Source organism: Emys orbicularis, chromosome 4 (assembly GCF_028017835.1).
Source record: "Emys orbicularis isolate rEmyOrb1 chromosome 4, rEmyOrb1.hap1, whole genome shotgun sequence".
NCBI lineage: Eukaryota > Metazoa > Chordata > Testudines > Emydidae > Emys > Emys orbicularis.
The window spans coordinates 120,392,023-120,406,755 of record NC_088686.1 but is presented as its reverse complement, the minus strand read 5'-3'; the positions used below and the strand labels follow the sequence as shown (position 1 = coordinate 120,406,755).

The following is a 14,733-nucleotide window of genomic DNA, read 5'->3' as shown; positions in this document are numbered from 1 at the left end:
CAATGACCCAATCTCCTGAGACCCCCTCAGAGCTCTCCCCCTTTGCCTCCCTGACAGGGCTGGAGTCGTTTAGCCAGCAGCAGCCTGCCGTCGCTGCGGCATCCAGGCCAGGACGCAGGGAGACACCAGAGAGAACCACTGGGTCTGGCTGTGTCCAGCAGCCTCAGTGGAGGGTCTCCTGTGTATCCATGACAGGCCAGGCCGGTCTCTCCCCTGCCCCGAGGGACACAGCAGTGCTTGGGCGGTTGGCACTGATAGGTGAGTGTCGGCTTAGACTTGAGCTGGGCCTGAACCAAGAGCTGATCCCAGGCACGTAGAGAGTGGGAAGCTTTTTCCTCCCTGCTGACCAGCTCAGTGGGGAACGCACTAGACCGGGCTGGAGGCCAGCGACCCCCTGAGCCACCCATCGCCCACCTCCCCCACTGAACCACAGCCAGTCCCCAGGGCACGGGACACCTAGGCGCAGAGCCAGCGCTTTGATGTCCCTGGGTGGAGGCTGATCCTCTTGGTCACATGAGCCCAGTGAGGCGCTGGGAGGCCCTGACAAAGCCCCATTGTGGGGCAGGAAATGGGAACAGCCTGTCCGGCGGGGGGAGGAGGGGGTCTGGCTGCACAGAGAGAGCTGTTCCTGGGAGTCAGCTGGAATGAGATCAGCAGGTCACGGGTGTCCTGCAAAGCTCGTGCTACGGGGCGAGCCAAGGGGAGACTCGGTGGCTGGAAGCTGAAGCTGGAGACGTTCAGGCTAAACATAAGAGGCCCTTTTTCACCGATAAAAGGCCCTTAGCCAGTGGAACAACGCACCAGGGCGGGGTGCGTTCACCATCACTTGGAATCTTGCACGGGGATCAGCTGGGACGGGCTCAGAAGCAGGCGCCAACTCTGCCAGGAGTCATGGGCTGGATGCAGGAATCACTGGGGGACAGTCTCCATCCGGGGCGATGCAGGAGGCCAGGCAGGCTGGTCACTGCGGTCCCTTCTGGCCTGAAGCTCTTGGAACTGGTTTCCTGCCCCGTGGGACCTGCCTCTCCCCAATTTCTGAGTTAACTCCTGAGCAAAAGGGAGGGGTAAGACTTGGAGTTGGACAACCGGCCCCCTTTAATGAGGATACGTCTGAATTACATCCCAGATGCCCCATCCACAAACATGGGCTAGTTTACCTCACTCCCCATGGGTAGGTCAGGTGGGGAAACCGAGGCACAAAGCAATTGAGGTCATTAGTATTTGTATTTCACCTAGGGGTACATCCACACTGAACCCCCCTCCCCCCATGACAGTAAGTCTCAGAGCCTGGGACAATGGGCTCAGGCTTGTGGGGTCATGCTCTGGGGTTAACAACAGCAGTGTGGACGTTCCCACTTGGGCTGGAGCCCTCCCCTCTCGCCGGGTCTCAGATCCCGGGCTCCCGCCCAAGCGGTAACGTCTGCCCTGCTATTAGCCCCAGCCTGAGCCAGTTGACACGGGCTCTGAGATTTGTGGTGCGTGGTTTTCATTGCGGTGCTGACATACCCCTGGAGACCCCAGCCGAGAGCGGGCCCTGCCGGGCTGGTCGCACAGGTCCTGCCTGGACGAGCTAACAGCCCGCCTCGACGAGTCCACCCTCGGTTTGGGAGCCCAGCCTGTGGCACCTCAGGCGGGACGTTCCAGGGGTGCTGAGCCCCTGCAATGCCCATTGATTGCAGCTTGAGCAGAGGGCATTTGGCACTTCCTATCAGGCCTCAAGTGTCTCCAACTGGGGCTCCCCAGAACGAAGGCTCTGGCAGTCAGCCGAGAGTGGCTGGCCTGAGGTCACGCAATGAGGCAGAAGTGGAACCCAGGCGTCCTGGCTCAGTCCAATAGACCCCAACTCCCGCTTCTGCGGCACGAGGGAGACCCTGGCACCACCTGTGTATCATAGACTCAGAGAATCATAGAAGATTAGGGTTGGAAGAGACCTCAGGAGATCATCTAGTCCAACCCCCTGCTCAAAGCAGGACCAACACCAACTAAATCATCCCAGCCAGGGCTTTGTCAAGCCAGACCTTAAAAACCTCTAAGGATGGAGATTCCACCACCTCCCTAGGTAACCAGGGCCGGCTCCAGGCACCAGCTAAAGAAGCAGGTGCTTGGGGCGGCCAATACCAAGGGGCGGCACTCCGTCCGCTATTGGGGCAGCATGTCCGGGTCTTCGGCGGCAATTCGGCGGCAGGTCCCTCAGTCCCTCTCGGAGCGAAGGACCTGCCGCCAAATTGCCGCCGAAGAGTGGAGCGGCGCGATCGCGCTGCCACGGCTTTTTTTTTGCCGCTTGGGGCGGCAGAAAACCTGGAGCCGGCCCTGTAGGTAACCCATTCCAGTGCTTCACCACCCCCCTAGTGAAATAGTGTTTCCTAATATCCAGCCTAGACCTCCCCCACTGCAACTTGAGACCACCGTAGAGTGCACCAGGCTGCAGCCTCTCGGCCGGCTCCTCCAGGGCCTCTCACTGCACTTTGCCCCTCACTAGCTCAGTCTCGCATGCCCATTCGGAGCCCCAGGAAATCGCGGGACCTCCTGGTCAACCTCCTGCGGGCGCTGGGCAGGACAACCGGCCGTCACAGCAGGAGGAGGACGCTGGGCGGAGGCTGCTCTGCGACTGTTTCCGATCCCTCGTTGTGTCACACCTCCACGCAGCGTCCACCGACTCTCTGCAGGCAGTGGGTGCTGTCTGGGGTTCTCTGCTCGGGCACCCCACCCGCAGCCCTGAGCTTCAACCTTTCAGCCAGGCTCCCGGAGCTGGGTTTTGCCTTTGTTGTTTCCCGAATTCAGCTGTGGCCTGAGTGTATTGGTGCTTCCCCTTGGCAGAGGGTGGTCGACCTGCCCATCCCAGCACTTGCAACAGGTGTACCCCGAGTCCTTATCCCTTGTGCTGCTGGGACGTCCCGGCCACAGGGAACGCACAAGGGCAGAAAGCAAGACCTTTGCCACAGAGGGCGTGTTTAAAGCAAGCTAAGCTAGGACACCCCAAAGGTACCCCCCATTCCCCAGCCCTGCGACCACAGATCCCAGCCTCCCCCCAGCCCAGCCCCAGCTCAAGGGGAGGGGAAGCGGGGCTGAGGTTAACCACTTGTTTCCTTGGCACCAGGCGATGCTCCAGCCCCAGATGAGCTGCAGCGTTTGGGCTCTTTACAGCAGGGAGAGGGCCCCAGTTTGGCCAGCCGGGAGCGTCATAGTCCTGGCCGGCTCTTGCTGCACAGAGCTCCCGCGTTTGCTGGCAACCCAGCGCCCCCCCCACCCCCCATTAAACATACAGCGCAAGCGGATTAAGGGGCCCCCATTGTTTGATGAAGCCTATTTTGCTCAGGTCCCCAGGAATCCCATTCGCTCTGTTCCACCTTCATGTTACTCTTTCTACCCCGCTCCAATGGCCCCAGCCTCCCTAGGTCCCCTTGCCTTGGCGCGGGTCAGCACACAGACTCACGGACTTTAAGGCCAGAAGGGACCATCATCATTCAGCTGTCTGACCACCTCTGGCTGAGTTACGGACGTGCTCAAATCAGGGTTTAACGACTCCACGTTACAGAGAATCCACCACTGACACTAGTTTAAACCTGCAAGTGCCCCATGCTGCAGAAGGAGGCGAAAACCCCCCAGGGTCTCTGCCAATCTGACCTGGGGGGAAATTCCTTCCTGACCTCCAAATATAGTGACCAGTTAGACCCTGAACATGTGGGCAAGACCCAGCAGCCGGACACCTGGGAAAGAATCTGCAGTGTTGTCCTAGCTGTGTTGGTCCCGGGCGATGAGACAGACAAGGTGCGGGAGGGAATATCTTTGATTGGACCAACTTCTGTTGGTGAGAGATACCAGGACCTGTAGAAGAGCTCTGTGTAGCTCGAACGCTCCTCTCTCTTACCCGCAGGAGTTGGGCCAACTAAAGATATTCCCTCCCCTCCCCTCTCTCTAAGAAAGAGGCTCACAGTGTCAGCTGGGACAAGCGCTCACTGATTTAAAGAGCAGCTGAGCCCCCAAGGAGTGTTTGCCGGTGGGGGACTCTGCCCTACTGGTCAAAACATGGGCTCTAGCTTCCCTGTTCTGTGTCCCCAGGCCGTCTTGTATGAAGACAGGAGCCAGCACCCCCAGCTAATCATTCCTAGGCCTGAAGGCCTCTCTCCAGGAGGTCATAATTATCCGGCCAAGTGGCCTTGATCCAAATGGCTCATCCCAAAACTAAGGAGTGAAAAAGCCGCTGGAGCCTCATCCCCATGCAAGCTGTTCTCAGTAGCCTGCAGCCAGGACCAGAGGCAGATTAAGGTTTTGTGGGGCCCTGGGTCAGAGCACCTCTTCTGCCTCTAGTCCCATCCCCCCTGCACTCCTGGTGCTCCTGCCAGGGAAATGGGGTCAGGGCGTGGGGACTTTCCCCACCCCCAGGCAGGAATGCTGGGTGGGCAGAGCAGGTCACGGGGGTGCCCATTTTTCCAGGGCCCCCCAATTGCCAAGGCCCATGGGCATGGGACCCATTGGCCCAGTAGCTAATCCGCCACTGCCCAGGACTTCAGAGCTACAGAGAGGAGAAAGGAAGGATAAGCATAATGATACACTGGATTATTATAGATCTCATTCCTTATTGACAGTAGCAGTGTGGCTCAGGCACAGAACTGGGGACCAGGAGGCATGGATTCTGTCCCCAGCTCTGACACTGACTCCCTTGTGTGACCCGGGGCAAGTCACTTCCTTTTGCTGTGCCTCAGTTTCCCCCCACCTCAGCCACACACCCTTAAGATCTCTGGCTGGATCATGATTAATGAAGTTTCACAACTCCCCCGTGAGGCAGATGGGTACCATTATCCCCACATTACAGGGAGGGAAACTGAGGCACGGAGCAGGGCGAGTGATTTGCCCATGGGCACACAGTGTGCCAGAGCTGGGAACAGACTCCAGGTGGCCTGGCCCACGGTCCCCTGTTCCAACCTCTAGACAATGCTCAGTTCCTACAGCGTGTGTCTGATTAAACACTTCGCGGGGGGGGCAGCCACTCCTTAAACCCCCAGGGATGCCCACTGACTTCTGGGGGAAGAGCCCTGAGTTCCGTCTGAGCACAGGTTTAATTTCCCTGCCAACTCCCCGGCTCTCCACCCCCAGAGACAGGGCCGGCTCTGGCTTTTTTGCCGCCCCAGGCAAAAAAGCCTCCCGCCGCCCCTCCCCGCCCCCCGGCGGGGAGCGCGGCAGGGGAGGGCGCCGAGCCCGGCCACGGCCCCGCTCTCCCCGACCGGCCGGAGCGCCGGGAGGAGGGCGGAGAGCCCGGCCGCGGGCCCGCTCTCCCTGGCGGCAGGAACGCCTGGGGGAGGGCGACGAGCCCGCCGCGGCTCCGCTCTCCCCGGCGGCAGAAGCGCCGGGGAGGGGGGAGGGCAGCGAGCCCACCGCAGCCCCACTCTCCCCGGCCGGCCGGAGCGCCGCAGGGAGGGCAGCGAGCCCGGCCGCGGGCCCGCTCTCCCTGGCGGCAGGAGTGCCTGGGGGAGGGCGGCGAGCCCGCCGCGGCTCCGCTCTCCCCGGCGGCAGGAGCGCCGTGGAGGGGGGAGGGCGGCGAGCCCGCCGCGGGCCCCGCTCTCCTGGACCGGCAGGAGCGCCGGGAGGAGGGCGGAGAGCCCAGCCGCGGGCCCGCACTCCCCGGCGGCAGGAGCACCTGGGGGAGGGCGGCCAGCCCGCCGCGGCTCCGCTCTCCCCGACGGCAGGAGCGCCGTGGAGGGGGGAGGGCGGCGAGCCCGCCGCGGGCCCCGCTCTCCTGGACCGGCTGGAGCGCCGGGAGGAGGGCGGCGAGCCCGCCGTGGCTCCGCTCTCCCCGGCGGCAGGAGCACCTGGGGGAGGGCGGCGAGCCCGCCGCGGCGCCTCTCTCCCCGGCGGCAGGAGCGCCGCAAGAGGGCGGAGAGCCCGGCCGGGGCCCCGCTCTCCCCGACCGGCCGGAGCGCCGGGGGGAGGGCGGCGAGCCCGCCGCGGCTCCACTCTCCCTAGCGGCAGGAGAGCCGGGGGGAGGGCGGCGAGCCCGCCGCGGGCCCCGCTCTCCCCGACCGGCCAGAGGGCGGAGAGCCCGGGCGCGGCCCCGCTCTCCCCGGCCGGCCGGAGCACCGCGGGTAGGGCGGCGAGCCCAGTCGCGGCCCCGCTCTCGGGCCTGAGCGCCGCCCCCCTCCAGGTGCCGCCCCAAGCACATGCCTGGAGCCGGCCCTGCCCAGAGAGCCGCTGACTGCCTGGCTCCTTTCCCCTCCCCCCCCAGGGGGACCCCCTGCTGTCACTCGCCAGGGCTTGGCCGCAGATGGTCCCTGCGACAGCCACTTCCCGTTTATTAAGTTAACAAATAAACAACATGGCTGAGAGCAGATGGGCTCTATTGATTCCTTCCTATGTACCCCCATTGTCCTCCTTTCTTTCCTATTCTCTACAGCCTCATTCTGGCTCCTTTCTCTTTTCCCTCTTGTGCCCGCCTCACCTATCTCTTTAGGCAGAGGCTGCATAGCCTTTGGCCCCACGTGCAGTGGGGCTGAAGTGGTGTTGGGACATCTGTGGTCCCTTGATTATAGAGAAGCCTAACTCTGATTTAGTTGGGGATTGGTTGATTTAGTTGGTGTTGGTCCTGCCATGAGCAGGGGGTTGGACTAGATGACCTCCTGAGGTCCCTTCCAACCCTGATATTCTATGATTCTATGATTCAGCACGTCCCACGGGACCCATAATTACTCTGCATTTTAATCTAGATTAGCCGGGGAGGAGCCAGGGACTGGGCTAGCAATGGGCTCGCACTGCTTCAAACCAGAGCGTGCAGCCCGGGGGGCCAGAGGGGAGGAGAAGCACTGTCCAGCAGGGGGTGCCGTGCAGCCACCCCCACCGCACACCATGACAGAAGTGCCGTCCTGGCAGCACTGGCTGGGCAATGCTGTCTTGGCTGGGGTGGGGTGTCTCTGGCCTTGTCCCAGATCACGCCACGCTGGCAGGACAGCACGGACCCCTGGAAGCCACGGCAGGCCAGATTCTCCCAAGAGCCCAGTCCCCAGCATCGGGCTCCTTGGGCAAGTTTGCACAGCGAGGGAGAGGACGAATTCAGCAGATCAGCCATTCGCTACAAATCCCGACCCCAGCACATCTGCTCCCTCCACGACTTTCAAGCCCTATCGGGTTCCTTTCCTGGTACGAATGAATTTGGCTCCGGTTCGTCGCCGTAGAAGGAACGGGGCTGGATTATCAGCTAATCCGGGGGTCGGCAACCCACGGCACAAGAGCCAAACACGGCACAAGAGCCGATTCTGAGTGGCACGCTGCCTGTCCCGTGAGAGGAGGAGGAGGAGGAGGGGCGGAGCGGCCAGAAAGCGCCACGCTGGGGGAAGAAGGGGGAGGGGGGGAGCTTGGCTGCCGCAGGACAAAGCTTCTGCCTCCTGCCCCTGCAAGGGAGAGCGGGGGGGGGGGGTACCCGGCCCCCCGCCCCCCTCAGCCCCCCCCCCGCCCACTGCTCTTCCCTGCGGGGGCAGGAGGCAGAAGCTTGGTCCTGCGGCAGCCAAGCTCCCCCCCTCCCCCGTTTCTCCCCACAACGTGGTGCATTCCGGCTCCTCCTCCTCCCCCCGCCCCCCGCCAGGGACGGCCCTTACGAGGGGGAGCGGAGCCGAGCCTGCTCCGTAGAGGAGGCAGAGAGAGGTAGGGATTGGCCTTGGGGAAGGGGGTGGAACAGGGCATATCCCTCCCAGCCCCCTGCCATGAGCTGCTCAGGGCGGGGGCCTGGGAGCACTCCCACGAGCCGAGCACCCCAGCCCACTGCCCTGAACCCCCCCACACACCCTCCAGCTCTCTGCCCTGCACCTCCCCCCACACACCCTCCAGCCCTCTGCCCTGCACCTCCCCCCCAGCCCTCTGCCCTGAACCCCCCCCCACACACCCTCCAGCCCTCTGCCCTGCACCTCCCCCCCAGCCCTCTGCCCTGCACCTCCCCCCACACACCCTCCAGCCCTCTGCCCTGCACCTCCCCCCCAGCCCTCTGCCCTGAACCCCCCCCACACACACCCTCCAGCCCTCTGCCCTGACCTCCACACACACCCCAGCCCTCTGCCCTGCACCTCCCCCCAGCCCTCTGCCCTGCACCTCCCCACACACCCCAGCCCTCTGCCCTGCACCTCCCCACCCCTCTGCCCTGCACCTCCACACACACACCACCCCTCTGCCCTGCACCTCCCCCCACCCCTCTGCCCTGATCCTCCCCACTCACACCCAGCCTTCTGCCCTGATCCTCCCCACTCACACCCAGCCCTCTGCCCTGTACCTCCACACACCTCTGCCCTGCACCCCCCCACCCCTCTGCCCTGCACCTCCACACACACACCAGCCTTCTGCCCTGCACCTCCACATACACCCAGCCTTCTGCCCTGACCTCGAGTCGCCCCGCTCAGCCCGCTGCAGGCCTAGGTGAACAGAACCCCAGGCTGGCAGCGGGCTGAGCAGGCTGGCGGCGTAAGATCAGCATTTTAATTTAATTTTAAAGGAAGCTTCTTAAACATTTCGAAAACCTTGTTTACTTTACATACAACAATAGTTTAGTTATATAATATAGACTTATAGAGAGAGACCTTCTAAAAAACGTTAACATGTATTACCGGCACACGAAACCTTAAATTAAAGTGAATAAATGACTCGGCCCAGCACTTCTGAAAGGTTGCCGACCCCTGAGCTAATCACAGAGAAGCCACATCCTCAGCTGGCCCAGCTCCATTGACAGCAATGGCGCGATGCTGATTTACCCCAGCAGGGACCCCTGCGCTCCCCTCGTCTGACCTTCTGTTTAACCCAGGCTGGAGAATTTCAACCCATTGTTCCTGCCTCAAGCCCCTGCCTTGTGGTTTTTGGAAGGAGCCATCCAGATGCAGCAGTTGTTCTGATTGTTAATTTCCACCCCCACACACTAAGAAGAGGCGCTGTATCTGAGCTAGATTTCACCTAGAGCACTTATTCCTGCTTTGAAACAGAGCGAGGCAGCCCCACTTTTGAACCCAGCCAGGGAAATTTACCACAAAAGGCACCAAATCTCCTCTTTATTGGGCTGATTAGAACACACGTGTGATTTTACTCAGCGGCCGGAAATGCCACCTGTCCTGGGCGAAGACAATGCGACACGGGAGATTGACCCAGGGCTTACGTGGTGAGCTGGCCCCTTAGGGCACGGACCTTCTTTCTGTCCTGTGCTGGCACAGCCCCGAGCATCACGCCGGGGGCTCCTAGGCACTAGGGTAATAGCAATAATAAATCACCACAGGGCAAGCTGCCCCTCCCAGCTCAGGGTCCAAGCCAAGGGCAGGCTCAGGCCGTGGCTCCTGGGACAGAGGAAGGGAGGCCGTGTCAGAGGAAGGGTGGGCTCGTGGTTAAGGCTCTGGCCGGGACTCAGATGTGGGGTCAGTTCCCACGTTGGCCACAGACTCCCCCTGTGACCTTCGGCCAGTCACCCCGGCGTTGGTTTGCAAAGGCTCACGTGACAATGAGAGGCGAGGCCTCCCGGCACGTCACAGGGAGCGAGATAAACAGTGAGAATCTCCCCCTTCCCCTCGCTGGGCCTCGTCCCCCATCTGTAGCAGGTGCCTTGTCTAGATGGCAAGGGCCGGCTCTGGCTATGTATGCTCAGCCCCACAGTTGGAAAGTGGCCGCTCATTCGGCAGGCCTGACTGGAGACACCTGGGGGGCTGATGTTCAGAGGGACGGGCACCCACGGGTCCCGCTGGCGTTGGCTGGAGCTGCGGGTGCTCAGCACTGCTGGAAAGCAGGCCCCCAAGGGTCTCCGCTGGCCCCCCTCTGATCGAAGACCAGAGCACTGAAGGACAGAGCGGAGCAGCGCGATCGCAGTGCCAGGGATTTAATGACCCGTCCGGCGCACACGTTACAGCTCTTGAGAGGGCAGGGGGCGCACCTTGCCCACACAGCACCAGACACCCCTGTAGGAAATGCCCCCGGAGTTCAGGCCCTCACCGCTCCTCCCCAAACAGCCCGGCGAGTCCTCCTCTGGCTCCCATCTGCCTGGCCCGGGGCAGAGAGCAACCAGTCAAGGCTGTGCGTGGGAGGAGATGGCGCTGTGTTTCCACGGTAACCCTCTCAAAGCCCACAAACGGGCAGCACCTCCCGGCTGGCACCGTTGGCGAGGGGGATCCTCGGCAGCGTCTCACAGGCAGGGGCTGGAGATGGCCTCTGGGAGCCAGGCGTGCCGGGCCCAGGGGAGCTATGCAGGGACGTGGCCAAGGCGTGTCTGGGTGGAACCGGCCTCTGCTCCCTCCGGGCTTTCCCTTCCCCTCAGCAGCTCGGCCACGGCCTCTTCCATCAGCACCATCTCCAGCTGGCAGGTGGCAGCCACCTCGACTCTCATGGCCGTCACAAAGGATGGGTCGCGGGCCAGAGCGCCCAGGCCCCTGGAGAGCAGAGCCTGCAGCAGAAGAAAGGGATCAGCATAGCCTGGCTGCTCGGGCTGTGGAGAAACGACCTCTGGGCTCTGTGCAGCTGATGCCTGCGCTTCCCAGCTTAGCACAAACCCGTGGAGCTGGGAATGTTCACACTCGGGAGCGAACCGGGCCTAGAGCAAAGTGTGAGCAGATGCTCGGCAAATTCCCCATATGCAGCTCCGCCGGTGCGCCTCAATCCCGACCCACAGCCCCTGCTATCCCAGCCCTGGGCTCCCCCCAGCTCCACCGGTGCCTCGCAATCCCGACCTGCAACCCCTGCTATCCCAGCCCTGGGCTCCCCCCAGCTCCACCAGTGCCCCTCAATCCCGACCCGCAGCCCCTGCTATCCCAGCCCTGGGACCCTGGACTCCCCCCTCCCCCCGGCTCCACCAGTGCCCCGCAATCCCGACCCACAGCCCCTGCTATCCCAGCCCTGGGCTCCCTCCAGCTCCACCGGTGCCCCTCAATCCCGACCCACAGCCCCTGCTATCCCAGCCTTGGGCTCCTCACACACACAGCTCCGCTGGTGCTCCTCACTCCCAACCCACAGCCCCCTTCCTGTGTCTATCCCACAGCTGGCTTTCTGCCTGCCTTACCGCTGTGCCAGCACCATTACTGATCTCTGCTTTCACCCCATTCCGATCCCTCCAAGTCCCCCCATTGCCCCTACTTTACCACCCCATAGATGACCTTCGACCCCTCTAACTGGGGATGAACTCTGCTCCCATCCCATCCGTAGGCTCAGGGCTGGCAACTCCCCCCGTCCCATCCTGCCTCTGCCCCCGCCCCCTGGCCTCACCCCATCCCACTCCAGGAGCTGTGGCCTCTCTCCTCCTTTCACCGCTCCCCCAGGAACAGTCTCTCCAGTCCCACCCCAGCCAGTCCCCCTGCTGGGTGCTGCCCCACTGCTACCTCCTGGATGAGTAAGGTGGTGGCTGGGGTGGAGGCAGCAGCGTCTCCCTCCCCGTTCATGTCACTGCCGCCATCCAGCTGGCACTCGGAGGTCAGGTCCGCTCCCTGCTCCTGGGCAGCAGCCTCCTCTCTGGGCAGCTGGGCAGAGAAGGAGCCAAGAGTCACATCCTGGGGGGTGAGCAATACTGAACGTGCTGCAACAGCCTCGACAGGTGGGCGAGGTGGGGGTTGGTCCGTGGAATCGCCCAGGGGCCACCCCCCAGGCTTGCAGAGCAGCTCAGATTCCTCTCGCCCGCCGTGGCGTCCGCTAGCCGCCCGGTGGCACCCCTTTGGAGGAAGAGCGCAGCCTCTTCCGGGGCAATGACTCGGCACTTGGACAGCGCTACCTGCGCCTGCCCTGCTCCACGCCGGGCTCCGGGAACAGCCGGGCACCCCGGTTAGTTTAAGGAGAGGTGGCGATCATTGGCGATGGTACAGAACCCGAGGGCCAGTCCTGCCTGGCTGGGCACTAGAGCAGGGACCAAGCTCTGAGCTCCAGGATACTGCCCAGTCACTTGAACTTGGCTCCTGTAGAGTCAATGGCCAACTCCCCCAGGCTAGCAACAGCCCCATCCATAGCCCCAGGGGCCTTCTTTCCTCTGGAGCACAGGGCGGAAGAGGACAGGGAAATGGGCAGAGAAGGGGCAAGGCTACAGAGCCTCATCTCCTTACATAGCGGAGCCGTGATTACCTGGATATAACAAGGCACAACCCCCGCCCCCCAGTGCTCCATTCCCTGGTACGCCCATCCCCACTCCTGGCCACCGGTGGCCCCGGCAGAGGCTCCAGCCCTGTGGGCCGTTCCAGTTGCCATTGGGAAGAGGGCAGGGGTGCCGGAGACGAGGGTCTTTGCGCCTGAGCCATTCGGGGGGCTTGTGGCTGGACACCGGGACACCCCCAGCTTCCTCCAGCCCCATGGCCGCGTCTCTGCTGCGGATAGGCCAGGAGTGCAGGCTCCGTTCTGCTTCCCAGGGGCCAACCAGGCTGGGGTGGACGCAGCGCACGAGGCAGATGCCAAGCTGGGATCTCCTGCTAGCTGGCCCCGGGGGACCCGGTGCCTCTAGTGCACAGTTGTCTTGGCCAGCCCAAAGTGGGAGGGGGACTAGCCTCCCCCCGCCGCAGATGAGCCAAATGATATCCCAGCACCATTTACCTGCAGCTCCAATCCCGGGCATCCGCCGACACTGGCTGCACGCCTCCTGTCCAGCCACCGCTGCCGCTTCTCCAGGCGGAAGGAGCGGTTGTGGCCTGAGGGGAAGGGAACGGGGGCGTCACGTGGGGAGCCCACGGGAAGGGCACTGCTGTGGCCCTGAGGCATAGGGGGTGCCAGCTGGGAAGGGGCTGACTAGTGCGGGGGCTGGGGAAGCAGAGCTGGTGCACTTGGAGGTCCTGTGCACATGCCCCAGCCAGCCCTGGGCCAGCCCCCTCCCCGGCAACCCCCCGAGAGAGGCAGAGGGAACTGGATGCGCCCCTTGCTCACAGGGAAAGAGCTGAGCACGGGCCTTCCCTCGGCCTTACACCCAGCCCGCCCCTGCCCCCGGTGAGGCCTGCACATGGGGATGGGAAAACGGAGACCTGGATGACCCCTCCTGGGAACCACGACCTCCTGTCTCTGCCGGCTGAGGGGGAACTCAGCCTGCAGCACCCCAGGAAATTCAGCCTCCTGCTTCACCTCCCCTTGAGGGCCATGGCGCCCTGGGAAAAGGACCCCCCCCCCCAGAACTGGCATCCCTAGGGAAGGAGGTTATCTGCATTCGCTGCTGCAGGGAATTCCAGTGTTGGCTTCTCTTTCTATTGCTTAGTTCATCCTTAGGGCCATGAAGAGACAGCCCCTGCTCCCCGATAAAAGGGGGCTCACCAGCTGCCTTGGTGAAAAATGGAGTCCCACCCCCACATAAAATGGGGCCCCTCCCTTCCACGCCTTATGGGGTCCCCCCAATAAAAGAGGGGCCTCCCTCCCAACCCTCTGACAAAAGAGGGTCCATCCTCCAGGCCACTTGGTGAAACATGGGGTCCCACCCTGTGCCCATCTGGCAAGCTGGGAGTTTCCCCAGGCCATGACACTGCCCCCCCAGGACACCCCTCCCAGTAAGGCCAGGAAGTGCCCGGTGCGACGATGCTGCAGGTACTGACCCAGGGCAGAGTGTGGCTGTGGCTGTGGCTGGCAGGATGCCGGCAGCATCCTCTCCCTGCGCAGCTCGTCCTCGTACTGCATCCTGTCAGGGACAGGAAAGAGCGTCAGGCTGGCGCAGGGACCATCACCCAGCCACCCCTCCAAGGGCTTCCATTCACAAGCGTCAGTCACCATGCGAGACCCTAACTTCCTCCTGCCCTCTGTCCACCACAGCTCCCTCCTCTACCCCGCATCCTCTTCTTCAGCACCTCTGGGCTCCTCCCCTCCCTCCTCTTCTTCAGCACCTCTGGCCTCATCCCCTCCCTCCTCTACCCTCCCTCCTCTTCTTCAGCACCTCTGGCCTCATCCCCTCCCTCCTCTACCCTCCATCCTCTTCTTCAGCACCTCTGGCCTCATCCCCTCCCTCCTCTACCCTCCCTCCTCTTCTTCAGCACCTCTGGTCTCATCCCCTCCCTCCTCTACCCTCCCTCCCCTTCTTCAGTACCTCTGGCCTCCTCCCCTCCCTCCTCTACCCTCCATGCTCTTCTTCAGCACCTCTGGTGTCCTCCCCTCCCTCTTCTACTCCCCATCCTCTTCTTCAGCACCTCTGGCCACATCCCCTCCCTCCTCTACCCTCCCTCCTCTTCTTCAGCACCTCTGGTCTCCTCCCCTCCCTCCTCTACCCTCCCTCCTCTTCTTCAGCACCTCTGGCCACATCCCCTCCCTCCTCTACCCTCCATCCCCTTCTTCAGCACCTCTGGGCTCCTCCCCTCCCTCCTCTACCCTCCATCCTCTTCTTCAGCACCTCTGGCCTCATCCCCTGCCTCCTCTACCCTCCCTCCCCTTCTTCAGCACCTCTGGCCTCCTCCCCTCTCTCCTCTACCCTCCATGCTCTTCTTCAGCACCTCTGGTGTCCTCCCCTCCCTCTTCTACCCCCCATCCTCTTCTTCAGCACCTCTGGCCTCATCCCCTCCCTCCTCTACCCTCCATCCCCTTCTTCAGCACCCCTGGTCTCATCCCCTCCCTCCTCTACCCTCCATCCCCTTCTTCAGCACCTCTGGACTCCTCCCCTCCCTCCTCTACCCTCCATCCCCTTCTTCAGCACCTCTGGTCTCATCCCCTCCCTCCTTTACCCTCCATCCCCTTCTTTAGCACCTCTGGTCTCCTCCCCTCCCTCCTCTATCCTCCCTCCGATTCTTCAGCACCTCTGGTCTCCTCCCCTTCCTCCTCTACCCTCCCTCCTCTTCTTCAGCACCTCTGGGCTCC

The 14,733-nt window shown here is 62.9% G+C and overlaps 1 pseudogene; it reads right to left on the bottom strand.

Moving 5' to 3' along the window:
* Positions 1-10,186: 10,186 nt before the first annotated feature.
* The window catches only part of LOC135877808 (voltage-dependent L-type calcium channel subunit alpha-1S-like), an 87,768-nt pseudogene continuing 83,221 nt past the window's right edge, over positions 10,187-14,733 (bottom strand).